Source organism: Oncorhynchus gorbuscha, linkage group LG06 (genome assembly GCF_021184085.1).
Source record: "Oncorhynchus gorbuscha isolate QuinsamMale2020 ecotype Even-year linkage group LG06, OgorEven_v1.0, whole genome shotgun sequence".
Classification (NCBI taxonomy): Eukaryota; Metazoa; Chordata; class Actinopteri; order Salmoniformes; family Salmonidae; genus Oncorhynchus; species Oncorhynchus gorbuscha.
In genome coordinates this window covers 73019903-73047029 of record NC_060178.1, presented here as the reverse complement: position 1 = coordinate 73047029, position 27127 = coordinate 73019903, and the positions used below count along the sequence as shown (strand labels likewise).

The 27127-nt window shown below is 42.1% G+C and overlaps 1 protein-coding gene across 1 annotated transcript in view; it reads left to right on the top strand.

The window, feature by feature from the left end:
• Window positions 1–27127, top strand: part of LOC124038736 (pro-neuregulin-3, membrane-bound isoform-like) — a 562438-nt gene that overhangs the window by 36115 nt on the left and 499196 nt on the right. The window lies entirely within an intron of this gene.

The following is a 27127-nucleotide window of genomic DNA, read 5'->3' as shown; positions in this document are numbered from 1 at the left end:
ACTTGAAGGAGCTGGAGCAGTTTTGCTTTGAGAAATGGGCAGAAATCCCAGTGGCTAGATGTGCCAAGCGTATAGAGACATACCCCAAGAGACGTGCAGCTGTAATTGCTGCAAAGGGTCTCTCTACAAAGTATTGACTATGGGGGGGGATAGTTTTCTGTTTTTTTGTCTTATTTCTTTTGTTTCACAATAAAAAAAATATTTTGCATCTTCAAAGTGGTAGGCATGTTGTGTAAATCAAATAATACAAACACCTCAAAATCCATTTTCATTCCAGGTTGTAAGGCAACAAAATAGGCGGCGAATACTTTTACAAGCCATTGTAGGTTAAACAATACAAGGTTAAGACATAAAAATTCCACGTGGAAGAGTGAGAAATTAAACAAATTCATTGGACCAGTGCCATTGATAACTACGAGTGCCACTGCTAACTAGCAATGCTGGTCCCATGAATTGAACAGAGTTATGTGGGGCGGCAGGGTAGCCTACTGGTTAGAGCCGACTAGTAACCGGAAGGTTGCAAGTTCAAATCCCTGAGCTGACAAGGTACTAATCTGTCATTCTGCCCCTGAACAGGCAGTCAACCCACTGTTCCTAGGCCGTCATTGAAAATAAGAATGTGTTCTTAACAGACTTGCCTAGTTAAATAAAGGTAAAATAAAAATAAATATTAGAACCCTGTTAACCTTGTAAACTTCAACCTAGATGTTAGCTAGACGGTTATTGTATATTTTTCTGTCAGCTTAAAATTATATATTTTTTCACCAATCTTATGATCTGCATCAGACCGCTGGCCTTCTTCCCAGGCAGTGTAGCTACAATGATTGAGCTGGTCCCATGGTTGGTTCAGAGCGGTAGAACCTCTGCGTTATTGTGACGCCATTGTCTTAACCTTCCCATCTTCACATTTTACTCGCATACACATATTTAGCGGATATTAATGCCAGCAAGTGAAAGCAGGAAGTGTACTCTTCAATCTGTGCTGTGATTTGTTGAGTAAACATTCCAAAATACCATCAATGTTTTTGCATCACAATACCAGGCAGCCATTGCAAGTGTACCCTAGAGATTACCAGAGAAATTGCCAGGGTTAGTGCTTCCAATCCCTTTCTATTCATTGTACAGTATTTCTATGGCGGTACCAAACCACTGGTCAGTAAAGTAATTTGGCCTATGAGCGTGTGTGTGTGTGTATGTCTTTGCAATGATGCTTGCAGTGTTTGGTGAAGCGTGGGCGGAAGTAGTGCATTAGGAGTGCATGGGTACCAGTCACAGTTACCACTGCCAGGCTCATCATCATCGAACATCTCATCCTTCTATGAATGTGGCACAAAAAAATCACTCAGGGAGGGAAAGCAAATGACCATTAGAGAGAGAGAGAGATCTGACTGTTTCTTCCCACACGTCAAATAGTTGACTCTGTGATAACCGATAATGGATGGGTTGGCCTATAACTCCATTGCACTTAAATAGTGGGTATATGTGACTGATGGTAATAATTTACTACGCAGGCCTCCATCCCCACACTAACACCTCTGTTTTGACATTGTCAGGGCTTGATGGGAGCCGTAGGCCCCTCTCAGGATACCTCCAACTAGCATCATCAACCATTCAAGCCCGAATGCCTTACGTTGTTAACAGGGTGTTATCTGTTCACAGCATGGGTGAAATATTGCTGGAACTGTTGTCATATAGGCAGAGTGCATGAGATAATACCCCTCTGTTGCATTGGTAATGCTTTTCTTAATGGAATTGTGACCAAGGGGCGTACATCCAAAACCCCTGGTTGTGTGTGTGTGTGTGTGTGTGTGTCTATGTGTGTGTTTGCACGCATCTGTGCACTTGTTCATGCGTCTGTGCGCTTGTGTGCATGTGTTGGCGGTGGAGCGGTTCCTGCTGTGGCTGCAGTGTCCCATTGTTTGGTGCTTGTCAGTGGGCCCTTGCTGTGAAAGTTATAGCCGGACTGGCATGTAGGAAGAAGTAATCAATATGCATACAGCGTTCACTCCGTTACAGCTTTGGCACAGCGGCATAATAATGAAAATCAAGCGATTTAAAGTTAATTTTGATTAGAACATCTGCAGATTGTTCCTGCCAGTTTCCCCTGCACACTCCTGGTCTAGCTATCTACCCCCTTTCTAGTTTCCCTCATGTTATCATATTTTATCATCTTTTATAGAACGATTACATATTGTAGTTGTCTCATCTTCACTTCCTCAGGTTGTGATTGTTCTTAAATTTGAAAAATACTCACCTGCCTAGTTCAGTTTTAGAATTGAATGTTGTTTGAGAGAAGATTGCTGGGTTACGTTATTTGGATAGTCTGGATTTTCCATTCAGCTCTACAGATAGACATACTACCTGTTGATAAACAACTGCTTGCTAAGGGGACTGTCAGGTTAGGTTTAGAATAAGGGTTAAGGCTAGGTTTAGTGTTAAGTTCAGGATAGTTCAAAAGTTACTAATGGTCTGAAGATAGCTCTTTAGGTCTATCAAAATAGTTTTATCCAGTGCTGAAATTACCACGATGAACGGAATGATTGACAGACACCCATGCAGAATCAGAGGCTTTCAGTTTATTGAGAATTTCACACAACCAAAATAAACAAAGATGAGGTAAAAAGTGGTGAAATTTGATGAAGATGAATATATCTTCCACAACAAAATCCAGGATATCACATCTTGCGTGCAAGGGTGGTAAATGTTATGTTTACACAATTCATTCAGAGATCAGAAAATCCCCAGAGAAGCCCAGGTCAGTTAAATCACTTGCACATTTTCACCAGGAGCAGGTACTCTTCACATTTGTCCAGATTTGGACTATTGGCTTTCATGTCAAAATTCATCTTTGCCCTGGAACTACATTGAATATGTAGTTCTCTCTCTACTGGTGTGCGTGCATGTAAAGCCATGTCTGTAACAAACCCTATCACTCTGCTCCAGACCTGAAAGTCAAATCCCATACTGCACTAGGCCTCACAATGACATTTCAGAGCAGAGCTGTCAGCCATTTTCATTTTGGTGTTCTAATCAGGGATAAAATAGAGGTGAGTTGGAATGACATGTCAAATATGATTAATTTGAAACAAGATCCACCTAAAAAACATGATTTAAAATATATATATTAGCACTAAAAGCATGTTGAGTAGTTATGTCAGAGTACAAGTTCCTAGTTTTGTGTCAGTACATGGGAGTCAGAGATGAACCTCACAATTAAATACAGCGGGAGACTGTTTGGCAGTGCTCAAACAAGTTATTTAATAAAGGTTGGGAAGAATGGGGGAGGGGAGAAATACAATTGAAAGGCCTCTCCGATAACGGGTGGGTCACTGTGTCCAGCATGGTGGCTCATCAGACCGCCTGTGTTACTGAACAAAAGAGAGATGAGTCTGGGGTTTCAATACTTGCTCTTAACTTGCACCGGGTGGCATACTGTCTGGGAATGGGTCCTCTTCCTTTTGGGGAATAAGATAAGAAACAGAGAGACAGGTGAGTCAGACATTGCCTAGTATCTTTTGCGTGAGGTGGTTCTCATCCTCTGGTCTAGGCATATCATCTGCCCAAGCACCCGAGTAACTGCACCTCTATTTATACCAATTTGGTTAACGAGGGACAGGTGGGACCAATTCTAGGTACCAATTAGTTGCAGCACCTGGACTGGGTAGTATTGCTGTTGAATCATCAGCCACATTTGGTGCCGGTAGAGCTGTCCATGGTTTTGACTCACCTTGTAAACTATCTATCCCACTAGAGCTGAACAAGTTCCAACTCCTTCCTATGTACCTCCCTGCTGGCACCCCGGTTGCCACAGACTGTTTTTTATAAAAAATATATATATTTTCAGACTGCATGGACAGGTGAAGCCAGAGGTTTACATACACCTTAGCCAAATACTCAGTTTTTCACAATTCCTGACATTTAATCCTAGTTAAATGTCCCTGTCTTAGTTCAGTTAGGATCAGTACTTTATTTTAAGAATGTGAAGTGTCAGAATAATAGTAGAGAGAACGATTTATTTAAGCTTTTATTTCTTTCATCACATTCCCAGTGGGTCAGAAGTTTACATACACTCAATTAGTATTTGGTAGCATTGCCTTTAAATGGTTTAACTTGGGTCAAACATTTGGGTAGCCTTCCACAAGCTTCCCACAAGAAGTTGGGTGAATTGTGGCCCATTACTCCTGATAGAGCTGGTGTAACTGAGTCAGGTTTGTAGAACTCCTTGCTCGCACACGCTTTTTCAGATCTGCCCACACAGATTCTATGGGATTGAGGTCAGGGCTTTGTGATGGCCACTCCAATACCTTGACTTTGTTGTCCTTCAACCATTTTGCCCCAACTTTGGAAGTACGCTTGGGGTCATTGTCCATTTGGAAGACCAAGCTTTAACTTCCTATCTGATGTCTTGAGATGTTGCTTCATTATATCCACATAATTTCCCCTCATCATGATGCCATCTATTTTGTGAGGTGTACCAGTCCCTCCTGCAGCAAAGCACCCCCACAAAAGGATGCTGTCACCCCCGTGCTTCACGGTTGGGATGGTGTTCTGCGGCTCGCAAGCCTCCTCCTTTTCCTCCAAACATAACAATTGTCATTATGGCCAAACAGTTCTATTTTTGTTTCATCAGACCAGGGGAAGTTTCCCCATGCAGTTGCAAACAGTAATCTGTTTTTTTATGGCCGTTTTGGAGCAGTGGCTTCTTCCTTGCTGAGCGGCCTTTCAGGTTATGTTGATATAGGACTTTCTTTACTTTGGATATAGATACTTTTGTACTTGTTTCCTCCAGCATCTTCACAAGGTACTTTGCTGTTGTTCTGGGATTGATTTGCACTTCTCACAGCAAAGTACGTTCATCTCTAGGATACGGAACGCGTCTCCTTCCTGAGCGGTATGACGGCTGCATGGTCCCATGGTATTTTGTACCTGCGTGCTATTGTTTGCACAGATGAACATGGTACCTTCAGGCTTTTGGAAACAGTTCCCAAGGATGAACCAGACTTGTTGAGGTCTACAATTTTTTTGCGGAGGTCTTGGCTGATTTCTTTTGATTTTCCCATGATGTCAAGCAAAAAAGAACTGATTTCGAACTGACTTCGAAGGTAGGCCTTGAAATACATCCACATGTACACCTCAAATTGACTCAAATTATGTCAATCAGCCTATCAGAAGCTTCTAAAGCTGTGACATAATTTTCCAAGCTGTTTAAAGGCACAGTCAATCTAGTGTATGTAAACTTTTGGCCAACTAGAATAGTGGTACAGTGGGGCAAAAAAGTATTTAGTCAGCGACCAATTGTGCATGTTCTCCCACTTAAAAAGTTGAGAGAGGCCTGTAATTTTCATCATAGATACACTTCAACTATGACAGACAAAATCAGAAAAAAAGTTTTTTTTATGAATTTATTTGCAAATTATGGTGGAAAATAAGTATTTGGTCAATAACAAAAGTTTATCTCAATACTTTGTTATATACCCTTTGTTGGCAATGACAGAGGTCAAACGTTTTCTGTAAGTCTTCACAAGGTTTTCACACACTGTTACTAGTATTTTGGCCCATTCCTCCATGCAGATCTACTCTAGAGCAGTGATGTTTTGGGGCTGTTGCTGGGCAACACGGACTTTCAACTCCCTCCAAAGATGTTCTATGGGGTTGAAATCTGGAGACTGGCTAGGCTACTCCAGGACCTTGAAATGCTTCTTACGAAGCCACTCCTTCGTTGCCTGGGCGGTGTGTTTGGGATCATTGTTATGCTGAAAGACCCAGCCACGTTTCATCTTCAATGCCCTTGCTGATGGTAGGCTTTGTTACTTTGGTCCCAGCTCTCTGCAGGTCATTCACTAGGTCCCCCCGAGTGGTTCTGAGATTTTTGCTCACCGTTCTTGTGATCATAATGACCCCACGGGGTGAGATCTTGCGTGGAGCTCCAGATCGAGGGAGATAATCAGTGGTCTTGTATGTCTTCCATTTCCTAAGAATTGCTCCCACAGATGATTTCTTCAAACCAAGCTGCTTACCTATTGCAGATTCAGTCTTCCCAGCCTGGTGCAGGTCTACAATTTTGTTTCTGGTGTCCTTTGACAGCTCTTTGGTCTTGGCCATAGTGGAGTTTGGAGTGTGACTGTTTGAGGTTGTGGACAGGTGTCTTTTATACTGATAACAAGTTCAAACAGGTAACAAATGGAGGACAGAGGAGCCTCTTAACCTGTTGCGACGAGCAATCCCGTATCCGGGAGCGTAATTATAGCCTCAAGCTCATTACCATAACACAACGTTAACTATTCATGAAAATCGCAAATGAAATTAAATAAATATATTGGCTCACAAGCTTAGCCTTTTGTTAACAACACTGTCATCTCAGATTTTCAAAAAATGCTTTTCAACCATAGCTACACAAGCATTTGTGTAAGAGTATTGATAGCTAGCATAGCATTAAGCCTAGCATTCAGCAGGCAACATTTTCACAAAAACAAGAAAAGCATTCAAATAAAATCATTTACCTTTGAAGAACTTCAGATGTCTTCAATGAGGAGACTCTCAGTTAGATAGCAAATGTTCAGTTTTTCCAAAAATATTATTTGTGTAGGAGAAATCGCTCCGTTTTGTTCATCACGTTTGGCTAAGAAAAAGAAAAGAAAATTGCAACGCAAACTTTTTTCCAAATTAACTACATAATATCGACAGAAACATGGCAAACGTTGTTTAGAATCAATCCTCAAGGTGTTTTTCACATATCTATTCGATGATAAGTCACTCGTGGCAGTTTGGTTTCTCCTCTGTTCAAAATGGAACAATGCGCGCACCTGGAGATTACGCAATAGTTTTGACGGAGGACACAGAGCGGACACCTGGTAAATGTAGTCTCTTATGGTCAATTTTCCAATGATATACCTACAAATACATCACATGCTGCAAACACCTTGGGAAAACACAGAAAGTGTAGGCTCATTCCTTGCGCATTCACAGCCATATAAGGAGACGTTGGAACACAGCACCTCAAAAATCTGGCTCACTTCCTGTATGAAAATTCATCTTGGTTTCGCCTGTAGCATGAGTTCTGTGGCACTCACAGACAATATCTTTGCATTTTTGGAAACGTCAGAGTGTTTTCTTTCCAAAGCTGTCAATTATATGCATATTCGAGCATCTTTTCGTGACAAAATATCTTGTTTAAAACGGGAATGTTTTTCATCCAAAAATGAAATACTGCCCCCAGAGTTTCAAGAGGTTAAAGAAGAAGTTACAGGTCTGTGAGAGCTAGAAATCTAGTTTGTAGGTGACCAAATACTTATTTTCCACCATCATTTGCAAATAAACTCATTATAAATACTACAATGTGATTTTCTGGATTTTCTCATTTTGTCTGTCATAGTTGAAGTGTACCTATGATGAACATTACAGGTCTCTCTCATCTTTTTAAGTTGGAGAACTTGCACAATTGGTGACTGACTAAATAATTTTTTGCCCCACTGTATATGTGAAATAATCTGTCTTTCAACAATTGTTGGAAATTACTTGTGTCATGCACAAAGTCGATGACCTAACCGACTTGACAAAACTATAGTTTGTCAACAAGAAATTTGTGGAGTGGTTGAAAAACGAGTTTTAATGACTCCAACCTAAGTGTATGAAAACTTCCGACTTCAATTGTACATGAAGGATGATGCAGCACATTTTGAATAACAGTAGCATATGTCTCTCTCCTGCCTGCGCTGGTTTTGAGAGTTTAGATCTACTCTGCAAAGATTTTTGGTGAGATTGTAATGAGCTCATACTGTACAAGCCTGGTTCATTTTTACCTGCCAGTTCTGATGAGTTGTGTAATGCTAGCAGTGTTGCATGAATATGCAGATTGATTTAATCAACTGCAGAAAAGGACTTTCAGCTGTGCCAGACATAATGTTTAATTTCCACTTTGTGTTGAATTATTTCACCTTCCTGCAGAGATCTTCTATCTCTTGTAGGTGAGTGTGTGTAGGGTAAGTGAACCCATTAGCCCACTTCCATCATTGGATTTAAAAACATTTTTAAAAAAGAAAGATTTTTATTTAATAATAATTTGGTGGGTGTTTTTTTTGTCCTACTACACACATGTACAAGTGTTTGAATTTGAATTGGAAATGTTTTTTGTTTTGAACTGGAAATGTTATTTTTCTCCATATCCCAACCCTTTCTGAACACCCTCAGAGAGTAGGGTCATGACCAGGGTCTGACATTATCAACTGCGACCATGGAGAAATTAGAGTTAGGAAATTAGGGGTAATTGCTTTGCTCAAGGGCACATTAACAGATTATGAAATTGTCAGCTCTTGGATTTGAATTAGTGACCCCTTTCGGTTACTGGCCCAACACTCTAACCACTAGACTGCCACCAAAAATACCAGTTCATGTGGTTGTTGTATCCATACCAGTTTTTATTATAAGCCAATTAGATGTTTTTTGATTCAGTTATTGACAGTTATGTGTAAGTTAATACTTATGTCCAATTTCAAAGCTGCAATAATTTGTTTGTGTGATAAACATTTTTCAGATTTTTAATGCAATCTTAAATAGGTGATCCTACTTAATGCAAAATGAAGAAATTGATGTATTGATTTATAGTGCCTGCAGCAAGTCACACCCACTGACTTTAAAAAATGTGTTACAGAAAGAATTACAAATTGAGTAAATTTAGATATTTCATCACTGGTCTAATCACAATACCCCATAATGTCCCAGTGGAATTACAGCACAGTTTGGAACACCTACTCATTGAAGGGTTTTTCTTTATTTGTACTATTTTCTATATTGTAGAATAATAGTGAAGACATCAAAACTATGAAATAACACATATGGAATCATGTAGTAACCAAAAAAGTGTTAAACAAATCTAAATATTTTTTATATTTGAAATTCTTCAAAGTAGCCACCCTTTCTTTACCTTGATGACAGCTTTGCACAGTCTTGGCATTCTCTCAATCAGCTTCATGAGGTAGTCACCTGGAATGCATTTAAATTAAAAGGTGTTAAATGTTAAACATTAATTTGTGGAATTTCTTTCCTTGTTAACCTCTTGAAACTACACCCTCGGAGTGTGGTGTCAGGAAAATAACCTCACACTCAACGTCAACAAAACTAAGGAGATGATTGTGGACTTCAGGAAACAGCAGAGGGAACACCCCCCTATCCACATCGATGGAACAGTAGTGGAGAGGGTAGTAAGTTTTATGTTCCTCGGCATACACATCACAGACAAACTGAATTGGTCCACTCACACAGACAGCATCGTGAAGAAGGCGCAGCAGCGCCTCTTCAACCTCAGGAGGCTGAAGAAATTTGGCTTGTCCCCTAAAGCACTCACAAACTTCTACAGATGCACAATCGAGAGTATCCTGGCGGGCTGTAACACCGCCTGGTACGGCAACTGCACAACGCATCACCGGGGGCAAACTACCTGCCCTCCAGGACACCTACACCACCCGATGTTACAGGAAGGCCATAAAGATCATCAAGGATAACAACCACCCGAGCCACTGCCTGTTCACCCCGCTATCATCCAGAAGACGAGGTCAGTACAGGTGCATCAAAGCTGGGACCGAGAAACTGAAAAACAGCTTCTATCTCAAGGCCATCAGACTGTTAAACAGCCAACACTAACATTGAGTGGCTGCTGCCAACACACTGACACTGACTCAACTCCAGCCACTTTAATAATGGGAATTGATGGGAAATGATGTAAAATATATCACTAGCCACTTTAAACAATGATACCTAATATAATGTTTACATACCCTACATTATTCATCTCATATGCATACGTATATACTGTACTCTATATCATCTACTGCATCCTTATGTAATACATGTATCACTAGCCACTTTAAACTATGCCACTTTGTTTACATACTCATCTCATATGTATATACTGTACTCTATATCATCTACTGCATCCTTATGTAATACATGTATCACTAGCCACTTTAACTATGCCACTTTGTTTACATACTCATCTCATGCTCCTCCGCTCTCTCCACTGGCTTCCAGTTGAAGCTCGTATCCGCTACAAGACCATGGTGCTTGCCTACGGAGCTGTGAGGGGAACGGCACCTCAGTACCTCCAGGCTCTGATCAGGCCCTACACCCAAATAAGGGCACTGCGTTCATCCACCTCTGGCCTGCTCGCCTCCCTACCACTGAGGAAGTACAGTTCCCGCTCAGCCCAGTCAAAACTGTTCGCTGCTCTGGCTCCCCAATGGTGGAACAAACTCCCTCACGACGCCAGGACAGCGGAGTCAATCACCACCTTCCGGAGACACCTGAAACCCCACCTCTTTAAGGAATACTTAGGATAGGATAAAGTAATCCTTCTCACCCCCCCCCCCCTTAAAATATTTAGATGCACTATTATAAAGTGGCTGTTCCACTGGATGTCATAAGGTGAATGCACCAATTTGTAAGTCGCTCTGGATAAGAGCGTCTGCTAAATGACTTAAATGTAATGTAAATGTAAATGTGTATATACTGTACTCGATACCATCTACTGTAGAGCCTATGCTGCTCTGTACCATCACTCATTCATATATCTTTATGTACATATTCTTTATCCCTTACACTGTGTATAAGACAGTAGTTTTGGAATTGTTAGTTAGATTACTTGTTGGTTATTACTGCATTGTCGGAACTAGAAGCACAAGCATTTCGCTACACTCGCATTAACATCTGCTAACCATGTGTATGTGACAAATACAATTTGATTTGATTTGATTTGAAACTAGGGGCACTATTTTTATTTTGGGAAAAATAACGATCCGCCTATTTCTCAAGACCAGATGCTAGAATATGCATATAATTCACAGCTTAGGATAGAAAACACTCTAAATTTTCCAACTCTGTAAAAATATTGTCTGTGAGTATAACACGACTGATATTACATTTACATTACATTTACATTTAAGTCATTCAGCAGACGCTCTTATCCAGAGCGACTTACAAATTGGTGCATTCACCTTATGACGTCCAGTAGAACAGTCACTTTACAATAGTGCATCTAAATCTTAAAGGGGGGGGGGTGAGAAGGATTACTTATCCTATCCTAGGTATTCCTTAAAGAGGTGGGGTTTCAGGTGTCTCCGGAAGGTGGTGATTGACTCCGCTGTCCTGGCGTCCAGAGCAGCGAACAGTTTTGACTGGGCTGAGCGGGAACTGTACTTCCTCAGTGGTAGGGAGGCGAGCAGGCCAGAGGTGGATGAACGCAGTGCCCTTGTTTGGGTGTAGGGCCTGATTACAGGCGAAATCCTGAGAGAAATCCAATCAGGAAGTGACTCTTATTTTGAAACCCCTGTCTTTCTATGCATCCCTATTGCCCATTGAAAGGGGTATCAACCAGATTACTTTTTCTGTGGCTTCCCTAAGGTGTCTACAGCCTTTAGACGTAGTGTCAGGCCTTTATTTTGAAGAATGAGCGTAAACGATTACATTGCGTAAGTGGCCAGCTGAGGGCTCTCAGAGTGATTCTTGCGTAAAAGACAGAGGTAGTCATTTTTCCTCTCGCTCCTACTGAAAAGCCAATTGTCCCGGTTGATATATTATCAAATAGATATTTGAAAAACACCTTGAGGATTGATTTTTTTTTTAAACTTTGCCATGTTTCTGTCGATATTATGGACATAATTTAGAAAAAAAAATTCGCTGTTGTCGTGACCTCTATTTCCGGTGGATTTCTCAACATAAAGTGACCAACAAAAGTAGGTATTTTGGGTAAAAAATAATCTTTATGGAACAAAAGGAACATTCATACCACATGTCAGTCAATAAAGTAGCAACATGACTTGGTGAACCACAACAATATAGTAGTTCTCAAGCACTCATAACTTATTTCTTGAAATGCATTTAGTCTTATTTTACTGTTAAGTTTATTAACCTTGCATTGCTACGGTATACATATAGTGCATTTGGGAAGTTTTCAGGCTCCTTTCCTTTTTCCACATTTTGTTATGTTACAGCCTTATTATAAAATGGATTAAATAAATTTAAAAAATCACAACAATCTACACACAATACCACATAATGGCAAAGTAAAACCCATTTTTGTAAACCCTTTGCTATGAAACTCAGAATTGTGCTCAGTTGCATCCTGTTTCCATTGATCATCCTTGAGATATTTCTACAACTTGATTGAAGTCCACCTGTGGTAAATTCAATTGATTGGACATTTGGAAAGGCACACAACTGTCTATATAATTTCCCACAGTTGACAGTGCATGTCGGAGCAAAAACTAAGCGAGACAGGATTGTGTCGAGGCACAGATCTAGGAAAGGGTCTGCAGCATTGAAGGTCCCTGAGAACAGAGTGGTCTACATCATTCTTAAATGGAAGAAGTTTGGAATGACCAAGACTCTTCCTAGAGCTGGCCACCTGGCAAAACAAAGCAATCGGGGGAGAAGGTGAAGGAGGTGACCGAGAACCCAATGGTCACTCTGACAGAGCACCAGAGTTCCTTTGTGGAGATGGGGTAACCTTCCAGAAGGACAATCATCTCTGCAGCACTCTACCAATCAGGCCTTCATGGTAGAGTGGCCAGATGCAAGCCACTCCTCAGTGAAAGGAACATGACAGCCTGCTTGGAATTTGCCAAAAGGCACCTAAAGGACTCTCAGACCCTGAGAAACAAGATTCTGTGGTCTTATGAAACCAAGATTGAGCTCTTTGGCCTGAATGCCAAGCATCACGTCTGAAGAAAAACTATCACCATCCCTACGGTGAAGCATTGTGGTGAAAGTATCATAATGTGGGAATGTTTTTCAGCAGCAGGGACTAGGAGACTAGTCAAGGTTGAGGGTAGGATGAATGGGACATAGTACAGAAAGATCGTTGATGAAAGCCTGCTCCAGAGCGTGCAGGACCTCAGACTGGGGCAAAGGTACACCTTCCAACAGGACAAAGACCCCAAGCACACAACCAAGAAGATCCAGGAGTCGCTTCTGGACAAGTCTCTGAATGTCCATGAGTGGCCAAGCCAGAGCCCGGACTTGAATCCGATCGAACATATCTGGAGAGTTCTGAAAATAGCTGTTCAACGATGCTCCCGATCCAACCTGAAAGAGCTTGAGAGAGTCTGCAGAGAAAAATTGTAGCAACTCCCCAAATATAGGGGCTCTAGCTTTTAGCATCATACCCATGAGAATCGAGGCTGTACTCGCTGTCAAAGGTGTTTCAACAGAATACTGAGTAAAGGGTTTGAATAGTTATGTAAATGTGATAGTGCAGTTTGTTTTTACATGTATTCATTTGCAAAAATTTCTTAACCTGTTTTTGCTTTGTCATTATTGGGTATTGTGTGAAATTGAGATTGAGGAAAATAAACAATTTAATCAAGTTTAGAACAAGGCTGTAATGTAAAACAAAATGTGGAAAAAGTCAAGTTGTCTGAATACTTTTAGAATGCAATGTAGATGCCTTTTCTGTCAAATAAACATTTGGCTTGAAGGGTACAGTAGCACACAAAGCACCCCCTCGTACAGAATCTAAATGGAAATAAATAAATATTGCTCAATATGATCAATACTTACTTTTTATAATATTGTAGTATATGGTGTATATTTTACCCCAGACCATTGGTTTTTATATTTTTACCCCAGACCATTGGTTTCCAAACTTTGCTATTCTGTCTATTTTACCATAAATCATTACTTTTCCAATTTTTGCCATTATGCTCATATTAAGCCCAGTTTTCATTGCAACACATAGAGATTGTGTGCTGCTATCCCTAATATTCAATAAATGTGTTTTTTTGATTAAAATACTCAAAATACAGTTATGTATATTCATCCTGCCTTTACCAAGATTTAAAAGAATTAAGAAGAATTAAAAGACTGTACTTTCTCCAAAAGACGTTTGTAGCAGTAGCGGTGCGTGGGTAAAATCACTGTGGAAGCCAAGCCAGTAAAAAATCCATATTACAACATGTGTTGTGAAAACTGCATTGTTTGCTCTATAACCCATTCATTCATATGCCAGGATACAATACATCCACGAAAAAACAGTGGCAGAATAAATTCTACTTCACATAAGTTTGTTTCAGCACAAAACCAGAGAGCAACATCTGTTCAGTGAAGTCCACAAAGAAAATGTTGCTTGTAACAAACAGCTATATGACCAGCAACATGGTCAAGCAAGTTAATGACAGTTTACTAAACATCCACTGCACAGAGACAACATGAGCACTACCTCTGCTATTTCAGCACCATTTAAACTGAACTATTTCAACATAATCAAATCAGTGTTTATCACACTGAAAACAAACTTAAAGATACTAAAAACAATGTAGTCCAATCAATGTTGCTCAATATCATGTGGCTGTCCATGATACTTATTTCTGTGTGTGTGTGTGTGTGTGTGTGCATGGACTCTACCTCCGTGTAGACAAATTGCATGCCAATGCCATGCTCTGCTCTTTCATGTTGGCAAAATGGTCTAGGAGTCTGTCATACAGTATGTTTTTATTTTTTATTGTCATTAGGATACCTAGTTATATATATGTAGCCTAACTTCTGTGAGACGGCCTTTCTAATCGACCTGGCCCGGGTATCCTGGAAGGACATTGACCTCATCCCGTCAGTTGAGGATGCCTGGTCATTCTTTAAAAGTAACTTCCTCATCATTTTAGATAAGCATGCTCCGTTCAAAAAATGCAGAACGAAGAACAGATATAGCCCTTGGTTCACTCCAGACCTGACTGCCCTCGACCAGCACAAAAACATCCTGTGGCGGACTGCAATAGCATCGAATAGTCCCCGCGATATGCAACTGTTCAGGGAAGTCAGGAACCAATACACGCAGTCAGTCAGGAAAGATAAGGCCAGCTTCTTCAGGCAGAAGTTTGCATCCTGTAGCTCCAACTCCAAAAAGTTCTGGGACACTGTGAAGTCCATGGAGAACAAGAGCACCTCCTCCCAGCTGGCCACTGCACTGAGGCTAGGTAACACGGTCACCACCGATAAATCCATGATTATCAAAAACTTCAACAAGCATTTCTCAACGGCTGGCCATGCCTTCCGCCTGGCTACTCCAACCTCAGCCAACAGCTCCGCCCCCCCCCCCCCCGCAGCTACTCGCCCAAGCCTCTCCAGGTTCTCCTTTACCCAAATCCGGATAGCAGATGTTCTGAAAGAGCTGCAAAACCTGGACACGTACAAATCAGCTGGGCTTGACAATCTGGACCCTCTATTTCTGAAACTATCCGCCTCCATTGTCGCAACCCCTATTACCAGCCTGTTCAACCTCTCTTTCATATCGTCTGAGATCCCCAAGGATCGGAAAGCTGCCGCAGTCATCCCCCTCTTCAAAGGGGGAGACACCCAGGACCCAAACTGTTACAGACCTATATCCATCCTGCCCTGCCTATCTAAGGTCTTCGAAAGCCAAGTCAACAAACAGGTCACTGACCATCTAGAATCCCACCGTACCTTCTCCGCTGTGCAATCTGGTTTCCGAGCCGGTCACGGGTGCACCTCAGCCACGGTCAAGGTACTAAACGATATCATAACCGCCATCGATAAAAGACAGTACTGTGCAGCCGTCTTCATCGACCTTGCCAAGGCTTTTGACTCGGTCAATCACCATATTCTTATCGGCAGACTCAGTAGCCTCGATTTTTCGGATGACTGCCTTACCTGGTTCACCAATTACTTTGCAGACAGAGTTCAGTGTGTCAAATCGGAGGGCATGCTGTCCGGTCCTCTGGAAGTCTCTATGGGGGTGCCACAGGGTTCAATCCTCGGGCCGACTCTTTTTTTCTGTATATATCAATGATGTTGCTCTTGCTGCGGGCGATTCCCTGATCCACCTCTACGCAGACGTCACCATTCTATATACTTCCGGCCCGTCCTTGGATACTATGCTATCTAACCTCCAAACGAGCTTCAATGCCATACAACACTCCTTCCGTGGCCTCCAACTGCTCTTAAACGCTAGTAAAACCAAATGCATGCATTTCAACCGTTCGCTGCCTGCACACGCACGCCTGACCAGCATCACCACCCTGGATGGTTCCAACCTTGAATGTGTGGACATCTATAAGTACCTAGGTGTCTGGATAGACTGTAAACTCTCCTTCCAGACTCATATCAAACATCTCCAATCGAAAATCAAATCAAGAGTCGGCTTTCTATTCCGCAACAAAGCCTCCTTCACTCACGCTGCCAAGCTTACCCTAGTAAAACTGACTATCCTACCGATCCTCGACTTCGGCGATGTCATCTACAAAATTGCTTCCAACACTCTACTCAGCAAATTGGATGCAGTTTATCACAGTGCCATCCGTTTTGTCACTAAAGCACCTTATACTACCCACCACTGCGACTTGTATGCTCTAGTCGGCTGGCCCTCACTACATATTCGTCGCCAGACTCACTGGCTCCAGGTCATCTACAAGTCCATGCTAGGTAAAGCTCCGCCTTATCTCAGTTCACTGGTCACGATGGCAACACCCATCCGTAGCACGCGCTCCAGCAGGTGTATCTCACTGATCATCCCTAAAGCCAACACGTCATTTGGCCGCCTTTCGTTCCAGTTCACTGCTGCCTGTGACTGGAACGAATTGCAAAAATCTCTGAAGTTGGAGACTTTTATCTCCCCCATCAACTTTAAACATCTGCTATCTGAGCAGCTAACCGATCGCTGCAGCTGTACATAGTCTATCGGCAAATAGCCCACCCATTTTTACCTACCTCATCCCCATACTGTTTTTATTTATTTACTTTTCTGCTCTTTTGCACACCAATATCTCTACCTGTACATGACCATCTGATCATTTATCACTCCAGTGTTAATCTGCAAAATTGTAATTATTCGCCTACCTCATGCCTTTTGCACACAATGTATATAGACTCCCCCTTTTCTTCCTACTGTGTTATTGACTTGTTAATTGTTTACTCCATGTGTAACTCTGTGTTGTCTGTTCACACTGCTATGCTTTATCTTGGCCAGGTCGCAGTTGCAAATGAGAACTTGTTCTCAACTAGCCTACCTGGTTAAATAAAGGTGAAAAATAAATAAATAAATAAATAAATAAAACTTCCTCGCATGGGCAACAATGAACCAGCTAAGATAGCTAGCTAGTTTGTGAGCTTGAAAGGACTAGGCTACATTGAACTTCAATCATCACAGGCCAGTGGCAAAACATGTTAATTGATGGTTAGATCAGAATCACATTCATATTCAAAAAAAGGTTCCAAAATAGTTATTTAACCTCTTGGTCCTACCTGGCACGCAGGCATCCCATCTAGACATCTGGAAATGCAAATGCGCTACGCTAAATGCCAATAGTACTAGTTAAAACTCAAACGTTCATTAAAATACACATGCAGGGTATTGAATTAAAGCTACATTCGTTGTGAATCCAGGCAACAAGTCAGATTTTTAAAATGCTTTTCAGAGAAAGCATGAGAAGCTATTATCTGATAACATGTAACACCCCAAAAGACCCACAGGGGACGTAAACAAAATAATTAGCATAGTCGTCGCTACACAAACCGCACAAATAAAATATAAAACATTCATTACCTTTGACCATCTTCTTTGTTGGCACTCCTAGATGTCCCATAATCACTATTGGGTCTTTTTTTCTGATTAAATCGGTCCATATATAGCCTAGATATCGATCTATGAAGACTGTGTGATAAACGGAAAAAAATAGCGTCTTATAACGTAACGTCATTTTTTTAAATTAAAAAAGTCGACGATAAACTTTCACAAAACACTTCGAAATACTTTTGTAATGCAACTTTAGGTATTTTTAAACGTTAATAAGCGATCAAATTGATCACGAGGCGAAGTATATTCTTTAGCTGTCTGTCTGGAAAAAATGTCCGGGTAATTCTCAACCAAAATATCCGGTCGGAGACCGGAAGAAATGCGTTGCCTTGCGTCTGTTTGACCAAGAAACAAATGGATATATATTTTTATATGCCATTTAGCAGACGCTTTTATCCAAAGCGACTTACAGTCATGTGTGCATATATTCTACGTATGGGTGGTCCCGGGAATCGAACCCACTACCCTGGCGTTACAAGCACCATGCTCTACCAACTGAGCTACAGAAGGACCATAGTGATCAGATTTTCCTGCGCTTTTCGATGAAACGCACGTTCTGTTATAGTCACAGCCGTGATTTAACCAGTTTTATAAACGTCTGAGTGTTTTCTATCCACACATACTAATCATATGCATATACTATATTCCTGGCATGAGAAGCAGGGCGCTGAAATGTTGCGCAATTTTTAACAGAATGTTCTAAAAAGTAGGGGGTAGGATTAACAGGTTAACTGTCCCCATAGATAGGTTCTACATGGAACCCAAAAGCGTTCTACATGCAACCAAAAGGGGTCCTTCACATGGTTCTTCTATGGGGACAGCCAAAGAACCCTTTAAGGTTCTAGAGGACTTTTTTTCTAAGAGTGTACAGAGAATTAAGTCAAAACCACAACTCCAAATCTCCATCACCATCCATGGCTTAGGAAAGGGCTAATTTAGCTAGCTAGCTACTGCAGGACATAAACACAAGCAGATTTTGCATATCGTTTATGAGTTAGCACCACATATTTATGTATTAATATTAATGTATTCTATGGTAAGTTATCTCATGAATTAATATAAGGTATCCAAGTATGCAGACACCTGAAGCTATTTATTCATGAGTGGTTCATGCTTGACGCACTCAATTGCCCTTCATGCCTGCTCCCATACCCTGTAATTCCCTGTAATACCCTGTAATTCTGTAATTCTGTATTTCTTTGTGACTAACTTGTTTACAGGTACACCAGCGAAGCCACATCCCTGATTGGCAGATTAGTGGCAACCCTGATTAGAAGCAACTGCTGCTCATAGGTTGATCACCTGTGTTCCCTACAAATGATGTTTTGAATTAAAAGCTGTTTGACTACACACTGAAGAAGGCTGCACATACTGAGACAGAGGGGCGCTATTTCCCTCACTTGGATGATTTCTCCAGTGAGATTCAGACACTGGTGAATAGACGGAAAATTATGAAAACACAGACAAAAGATCATTTATTTCATAATTTACACTTTTTTGTTGGTTAAATATTTGGGGAAGCCCAGCCCAGCCCAGCCCAGCTTCCCGTCACATCCATGAATACACTCCACTGGTTTGGGGTGGACAGGTAGTCATTGATGCAGAGAGAGAAGAATACAATCAGGGTTGAAGGATATCAGGGATAGCAGAAATACAAGTAATGGAGAAAAATGGAAACAATTGAAGGACAAGAAGATGAATATTGGACAATTACTCATGCAGTTAGGGCCGGGAAAACGTCATATATTTGTCCCTCATTCATCCAGGTGTTTCTATTTTTTGGTTCGCCACATACCTTTGTAATACAACGATGCTATCTAGAACCAAAAATGGTTCTTTGGCTGTCCCCATAGGAGAACCCTTCGAAGAACCATTTTTGGTTGCAGGTGGAAACCTTTTGGGTTCCATATGTAGAACCCTTTCCACGGAGGGTTCTTCATAGAACCCAAAAGAGTTCTACCTGGAAACAAAAAGGCTTCTTCGTTGAACTAAAAAGGGATCCTATGGGGACATCCAAAGAACCCTTTTGGAACCCTTTTTTATAAGAGTGTAGAGAGGGAGATTTGGAACTGTCTGCAGGCAGGCTTTAGGGAAACACATTGAACTATTTAAAAATAATACAAGTACAGCAAATGTGAACCAGCTTTCAGATAATTCATAAAAAATGGTTTGGGTTATGGTCTTTCTGCATGGCGTCTTATACAAAGAGTGCTGGTGTGGATTCGTGTGTTTTTGCTCTAACCAAGAAGCAACACACCTGCTTCAACTGAAGTCTATGATTAGTTGAATCAGATGCGTACTGGTTGTCAAGAAGAAACGCCTGGGGCCAAATTGATCTCTGAGGATAAGATTATACTGTACACCCCCTGTTATGAATGCTGCTTGATGAATAGTAATGATCAATTGATTAATAACTTTAGGGAGATGATTATAATTGAAACTTACATATGAATATCAAATTGTAAGTTTTCAAGATTTGGAAATACATGTATTATTTAAGAGGTGGGCTTATTTGGAACACCCATAGTCTTAAAGGATTCATTCGGTACCTATTATGCCCAGTGACGACTTTTCATATACTGTGGTTCCTCCTTTAAAAGTTGCATCATACTGCAGCACAATCTGAATAAATGTTAACATATTTACTTCTGTTTTTAGAGGGAGTGAAACCGATTAGCCCACCTTGACTATTTTTTGGACAAGGACATCCCAGCCAGCCAAATCCTCCCTTAACCTGGATGACGCTGGGCCAATTGTGCTCCGACCTATGGGACACCCAATCACGGTCGGATGTGATACAGCCTGGAATCAAACCAGAGGCTATAATGATGCCTCTTGCACTGAGATGCAGTGCCTTAGAACACTGCGCCACTCAGGAGCCATGACCAATATGACCAATGTATTGTCCAAATAAAAGCCCATCCTAGAAACGTTGTTTTCAGAATTCACAGCCTGCTACACTTGGGAAAAACAGGGTTAATAATAATACTTTTTCCCCCACATGTTAAAGGTTCCAATTAATAAAGTTTTTTTGATCAACTAGTATATTGAGTTTAACCACAGTATTTGTTGTATTATTTGTTCTGTCTATTCTGGTGTATTAAAATGAAATTGCTACCAATCATAGACAGTTGTGATACAGCCAACTTAACAAAGAAATACATTTGATGAAAGAATTCTCCCCCTACCCTCCTTCTAGGAAAGTATACTGTTGTGCTAACAGTCTTGCTTATAGCCATAACGGCGCTGCACAAATATTTAAGTAAAGTCATAAAACTTCACGACACATGAATCTTTCATTTTATCAAAATTGATTTTGAACGAAATCAGGGCTGTATGAATTACAAATGTCTAAACTTAGATTTTGGAGGGCTTAATAGGTACACTTACCCTATGTTGTGTGTGTGTGTGTTTGGGGGTAGGTATGAATGTGAATGTTGAAAGGATAAGATATTTTTCCATTGAACATATCGGCACATATGGGAACATAATTATGTTCAATGGGACATGGACATTTCAAAGTAAACTCCTCCTGTTACGTGGTATTTAAATGGTTTGGTCTACCATGTCCTTTGTTTAAGCCCTGTGTAGCCTACCATGCTTAGCCTTGTAGTTACCATATTGATAATACCCACCTCAACATACTAGGTGTTCTCATATTTAGAATCAGAAAGGTGTATTGAGCTAAAGGCAGTGCTCAGGCATTCAACTGCTCTTCTCTGTCTCTGGGTCGATGTTTTAAAATGTGCTCTTTGAACAGGGATAAATGTTTTTAGTCACACACACATGCTGCCATCATATTCATGGCTCTGCTTCAGAAAATGTTCCCCATAGGTAATAGGGTAGAAATGCTTGTAGTTTTCCCCCCAGATGAGTGGGATTGTATATGAAAAGGTGTGTATGCATGCAATTTACCTAAATAATTCATGTTAACATTTCCAGTATGGTACTTTATAAGTACAGTTGAAGTCGGAAGTTTACATACACTTAGGTTGGAGTCAGTAAAACCCGTTTTTCAACCACTCCACAAATGCCTTGTTAACAAGTCGGTTAGGACATCTACTTTGTGAATGACACAAGTAATTTTTCCAATAATTGCCTACAGACAGATTATTTAACTTCTAATTCACTGTATCATAATTCCAATGGGTCAGAAGTTCACATACACTAAGTTGACTGTGCTTTTAAAATTCCAGAAAATGATGTCATGGCTTTAGAAGCTTCTGATTGGCTAATTGACATAATTTGAGTCCATTGGAGGTGTACCTGTGGATGTATTTCAAGGCCTACCTTCAAACTCAGTGCCTCCTTGCTTGACATCATGGAAAAATCAAAAGAAATCAGCCATGACTTCAGAAGAAAATTGTAGACCTTCACAAGTCTGGTTCATTCTTGGGAGCAATTTCCTAACAGCTGAAGGTACCACGCTCATCTGTACAAACAATAGTGCGCAAGTGTAAACACCATTGGACCACGCAGCAGTCATACCGCTCAGGAAGGAGACGCGTTCTGTCTCCTAGAGATGAACGTACTTTGTGAGAAGGGCAAATCAATCCCAGAACAACGACAAAGGACCTTGTGAAGATGCTGGAGGAAACAGATACAAAAGTATCTATATCCACAGTAAAACGAGTCCTATATCAACATAACCTGAAAGGCCGCTCAGCAAGGAAGAAGCCACTGCTCCAAAACCGCCATAAAAAAGCCAGAATATGGTTTGCAACTGCACATGGGGACAAAGATCTTTTGGAGAAATGTCCTCTGGTCTGATGAAACAAAAATAGAACTGTTTCTAATAGTTTCGTTATGTTTGGAGGAAAAAGGGGGAGGCTTGCAAGCTGAAGAACACCATCCCAACTGTGAAGCACAGGGGTGGCAGCATCATGTTGCAGCATAATGTTGTGGGGGTGCTTTGCTGCAGGAGGGACTGGTGCACATCACAAAATAGATGGCTTCATGAGGATTGAAAATGGTGTGGATATATTGAAGCAACATCTCAATACATCAGTCAGGAAGTTAAAGCTTGTTTGCAAATGGTCCTTCCAAATGGACAATGACCCCAAGCATACTTCCAAAGTTGTGGCAAAATGGCTTAAGGACAACAAAGTCGAGGTGTTAGAGTGGCCATCACAAAGCCCTGACCTCCATCCTATAGAAACTGTGTGGGCAGAACTGCCTTGTATCCTTTTCCCTCTCGCTCTCATCCAACACCTCCCACACTGCCCCTACTCGGATGGTATCGCGCCGTCCCAACCTTCGCTCTCTCTCCCCCGCTACTCTCTCCTCTTCCATCCTATCATCTCTTCCCTCCGCTCAAACCTTCTCCCACCTATCTCCTGATTCTGCCTCCTCAACCCTCCTCTCCTCCCTCTCTGCATCCCTTGACTCTCTATGTCCCCTATCCTCCAGGCCGGCTCGGTCCTCCCCTCCCGCTCCGTGGCTCGATGACTCATTGCGAGCTCACAGAACAGGGCTCCGGGCAGCCGAGCGGAAATGGAGGAAAACTCGCCTCCCTGCGGACCTGGCATCCTTTCACTCCTTCCTCTCTACATTTTCCTCCTCTGTCTCTGCTGCTAAAGCCACTTTCTACCACGCTAAATTCCAAGCATCTGCCTCTAACCCTAGGAAGCTCTTTGCCACCTTCTCCTCCCTCCTGAATCCTCCGCCCCCCCTCCTCCCTCTCTGCAGATGACTTCGTCAACCATTTTGAAAAGAAGGTCGACGACATCCGATCCTCGTTTGCTAAGTCAAACGACACCGCTGGTTCTGCTCACACTGCCCTACCCTGTGCTCTGACCTCTTTCTCCCCTCTCTCCAGATGAAATCTCGCGTCTTGTGACGGCCGGCCGCCCAACAACCTGCCCGCTTGACCCTATCCCCTCCTCTCTTCTCCAGACCATTTCCGGAGACCTTCTCCCTTACCTCACCTCGCTCATCAACTCATCCCTGACCGTTGGCTACGTCCCTTCCGTCTTCAAGAGAGCGAGAGTTGCACCCCTTCTGAAAAAACCTACACTCGATCCCTCCGATGTCAACAATTACAGACCAGTATCCCTTCTTTCTTTTCTCTCCAAAACTCTTGAACGTGCCGTCCTTGGCCAGCTCTCCCGCTATCTCTCTCTGAATGACCTTCTTGATCCAAATCAGTCAGGTTTCAAGACTAGTCATTCAACTGAGACTGCTCTCCTCTGTATCACGGAGGCGCTCCGCACTGCTAAAGCTAACTCTCTCTCCTCTGCTCTCATCCTTCTAGATCTATCGGCTGCCTTCGATACTGTGAACCATCAGATCCTCCTCTCCACCCTCTCCGAGTTGGGCATCTCCGGCGCGGCCCACGCTTGGATTGCGTCCTACCTGACAGGTCGCTCCTACCAGGTGGCGTGGCGAGAATCTGTCTCCTCACCACGCGCTCTCACCACTGGTGTCCCCCAGGGCTCTGTTCTTGGCCCTCTCCTATTCTCGCTATACACCAAGTCACTTGGCTCTGTCATAACCTCACATGGTCTCTCTTATCATTGCTATGCAGACGACACACAATTAATCTTCTCCTTTCCCTCTTCTGATGACCAGGTGGCGAATCGCATCTCTGCATGTCTGGCAGACATATCAGTGTGGATGACGGATCACCACCTCAAGCTGAACCTCGGCAAGACGGAGCTGCTCTTCCTCCCGGGGAAGGACTGCCCGTTCCATGATCTCGCCATCACGGTTGACAACTCCATTGTGTCCTCCTCCCAGAGCGCCAAGAACCTTGGCGTGATCCTGGACAACACCCTGTCGTTCTCAACTAACATCAAGGCGGTGGCCCGTTCCTGTAGGTTCATGCTCTACAACATCCGCAGAGTACGACCCTGCCTCACAGAGGAAGCGGCGCAGGTCCTAATCCAGGCACTTGTCATCTCCCGTCTGGATTACTGCAACTCGCTGTTGGCTGGGCTCCCTGCCTGTGCCATTAAACCCCTTCAACTCATCCAGAACGCCGCAGCCCGTCTGGTGTTCAACCTTCCCAAGTTCTCTCACGTCACCCCGCTCCTCCGTTCTCTCCACTGGCTTCCAGTTGAAGCTCGCATCCGCTACAAGACCATGGTGCTTGCCTACGGAGCTGTGAGGGGAACGGCACCTCAGTACCTCCAGGCTCTGATCAGGCCCTACAGCCAAACAAGGGCACTGCGTTCATCCACCTCTGGCCTGCTCGCCTCCCTACCACTGAGGAAGTACAGCTCCCGCTCAGCCCAGTCAAAACTGTTCGCTGCCCTGGCCCCCCAATGGTGGAACAAACTCCCTCACGACGCCAGGACAGCGGAGTCAATCACCACCTTCCGGAGACACCTGAAACCCCACCTCTTTAAGGAATACCTAGGATAGGTTAAGTAATCCCTCTCACCCACCCCCCCTAAGTTTTAGATGCACTATTGTTAAGTGACTGTCCCACTGGATGTCATAAGGTGAATGCACCAATTTGTAAGTCGCTCTGGATAAGAGCGTCTGCTAAATGACTTAAATGTAAATGTAATGTAAAAAGCATGTGCGAGCAAGGAGGCCTACAAACCTGTCTCAATTACATCAGCTCTGCCAGGAGGAATGGGCCGAAATTCACACAACTTATTGTGGGAAGCTTGTGGAAGGCTACCCAAAATGTTTGACCCAAGTTAAACAATTTAAAGGCAAAGCTACCAAATACTATTTGAGTGTATGTAAGCTTCTGACCCACTGGGAATGTGATGAAAGAAATAAAAGCTGAAATAAATAATTATCTCTACTATTATTCTGACATTACACATTCTTAAAATAAAGTGGTGATCCTAACTGACCTAAGACAGTGAATTTTTACTCAGATTAAATGTCAGGAATTGTGACAAACTGAGTTTAAATGTATTTGGCTAAGGTGTATGTGAACTACCGACTTCAACTGTAAGTACTGTGACATAGTTTAAATCATATGGAATGTGATTCATCCAATATTAGTGCATATTGCAGTGCATATGGAAGTTGCAACTTGAGAGAGATCCACTAGTGCATAACACATTTTCATTAGGAGGTATGAGGTCGGAAGCTGAGGGACAATGTTTGTGCACTTTAGACTGCTGTTGTGCTGCAGAACATAGAATAACAACAGCATTTCTGGGTGTTGAAGTAAATAAAAATGAAATACATTTGTGACAATGGGGGATTTTGTATAAATGTGGCACTATAGTAATTCCGTGTTTCCAATTACAGAGTGTTAGCCCTAGAAACAAGCTGGGTGTTAAGAAGAGTGTTTGTGGTCCTATTTGTGGAGGCATTAAGTTAAGGGCTCCTGGTGTGTGTTTCCCACACTGAAAGCAGGAGAAGCAGGATGGGGAGCATAGAGAGAGCCTTATTTACTGTAGCTCAGCATGTCTTTCATTCCATCATTTATTCATGTGCATTTATATCTGTATTTGTGTATGCATTATTAGGTCACTAGGTATTGGTGCTCAGAATCCATCTTTTATTTACTCTGTTATTGATTTGTTAGTTTGTTTACGTGTCATGGCAACCTTGCCAGAGGGATGGAAGAGAATACAAGGTATAACACAGGCAACAGCAGAATATAATAGAAGATGATTTTTATAGACCAACTGTCGTTTGCAAACCTTTCAAAGTCCTTCCCTCGACTACAGCTACAGCCACCAGTTGAAGAAGAAAGCAGAGTGACAGAATATTGAGTGGAAGTGTTGCTCAGAACTCGTGAATACATGGTGTGAAGAGTGAAGCAGTGTTGTACCCAGCATGTAACATGTCATCTCATAGGCAGAGGAGATGTGGGTGACGGGGTGATACTGAGGAGATGGGATCCCTCTTCACTCCCTCTGCTTCAGGCATTAACTACCAGCTGAAAAAAGTTATTAGTCTGTCTCTCGGAAATAACAAAGAAGAAACTGGTACATCTATACAGTAGGCAGCAAACATCACAGTGCAGAATAAATATAGCACCCAAGTAAATGGTAAGTGTGGCAAGGTTAATCGTCTGTTAATGAGGCGGTGATTCAGCAACACCGTGCTATGTGAGTTTGACAATGTGCCACCCACTATTGAAGCAAAATTGTTCTATTGTTGTCATATTTATGTGATAGAAAGGCTCTATGACATTTTTTATTTCATACTATGTAATTTGGTGCAATAATTTACTGGATGTTAGTAGAAATTGAATAATATCTCATGTATTTTGCATCGTACAGTATGTGATGGTTCACATTTGACTTCACATTTACCTGTGCATCTGTGCCTGTTGGCTGTCGATAGTGAATACTTATTTTAATTAATCTGATAGTGGAATCTATTGAATCTATTGACTTTGATGTGTGTATGCAATGACAGGAACAAGCAACGTAGGTACAGGAACTGTCCATCGGGAGTTTCATGAAATGGGTTTCCATGGACGAGCAGACGCACGCACACACAAGCCTAAGATCACCATGCACAATGTATTGCATTGACTGGAGAGGTGTAAGGCTCGCCACCATTGGACACTTAAGCAGGGGCGACAGCGTAGCCTAGTGGTTAGAGCGTTGGACTAGTAACCGGAAGGTTGCG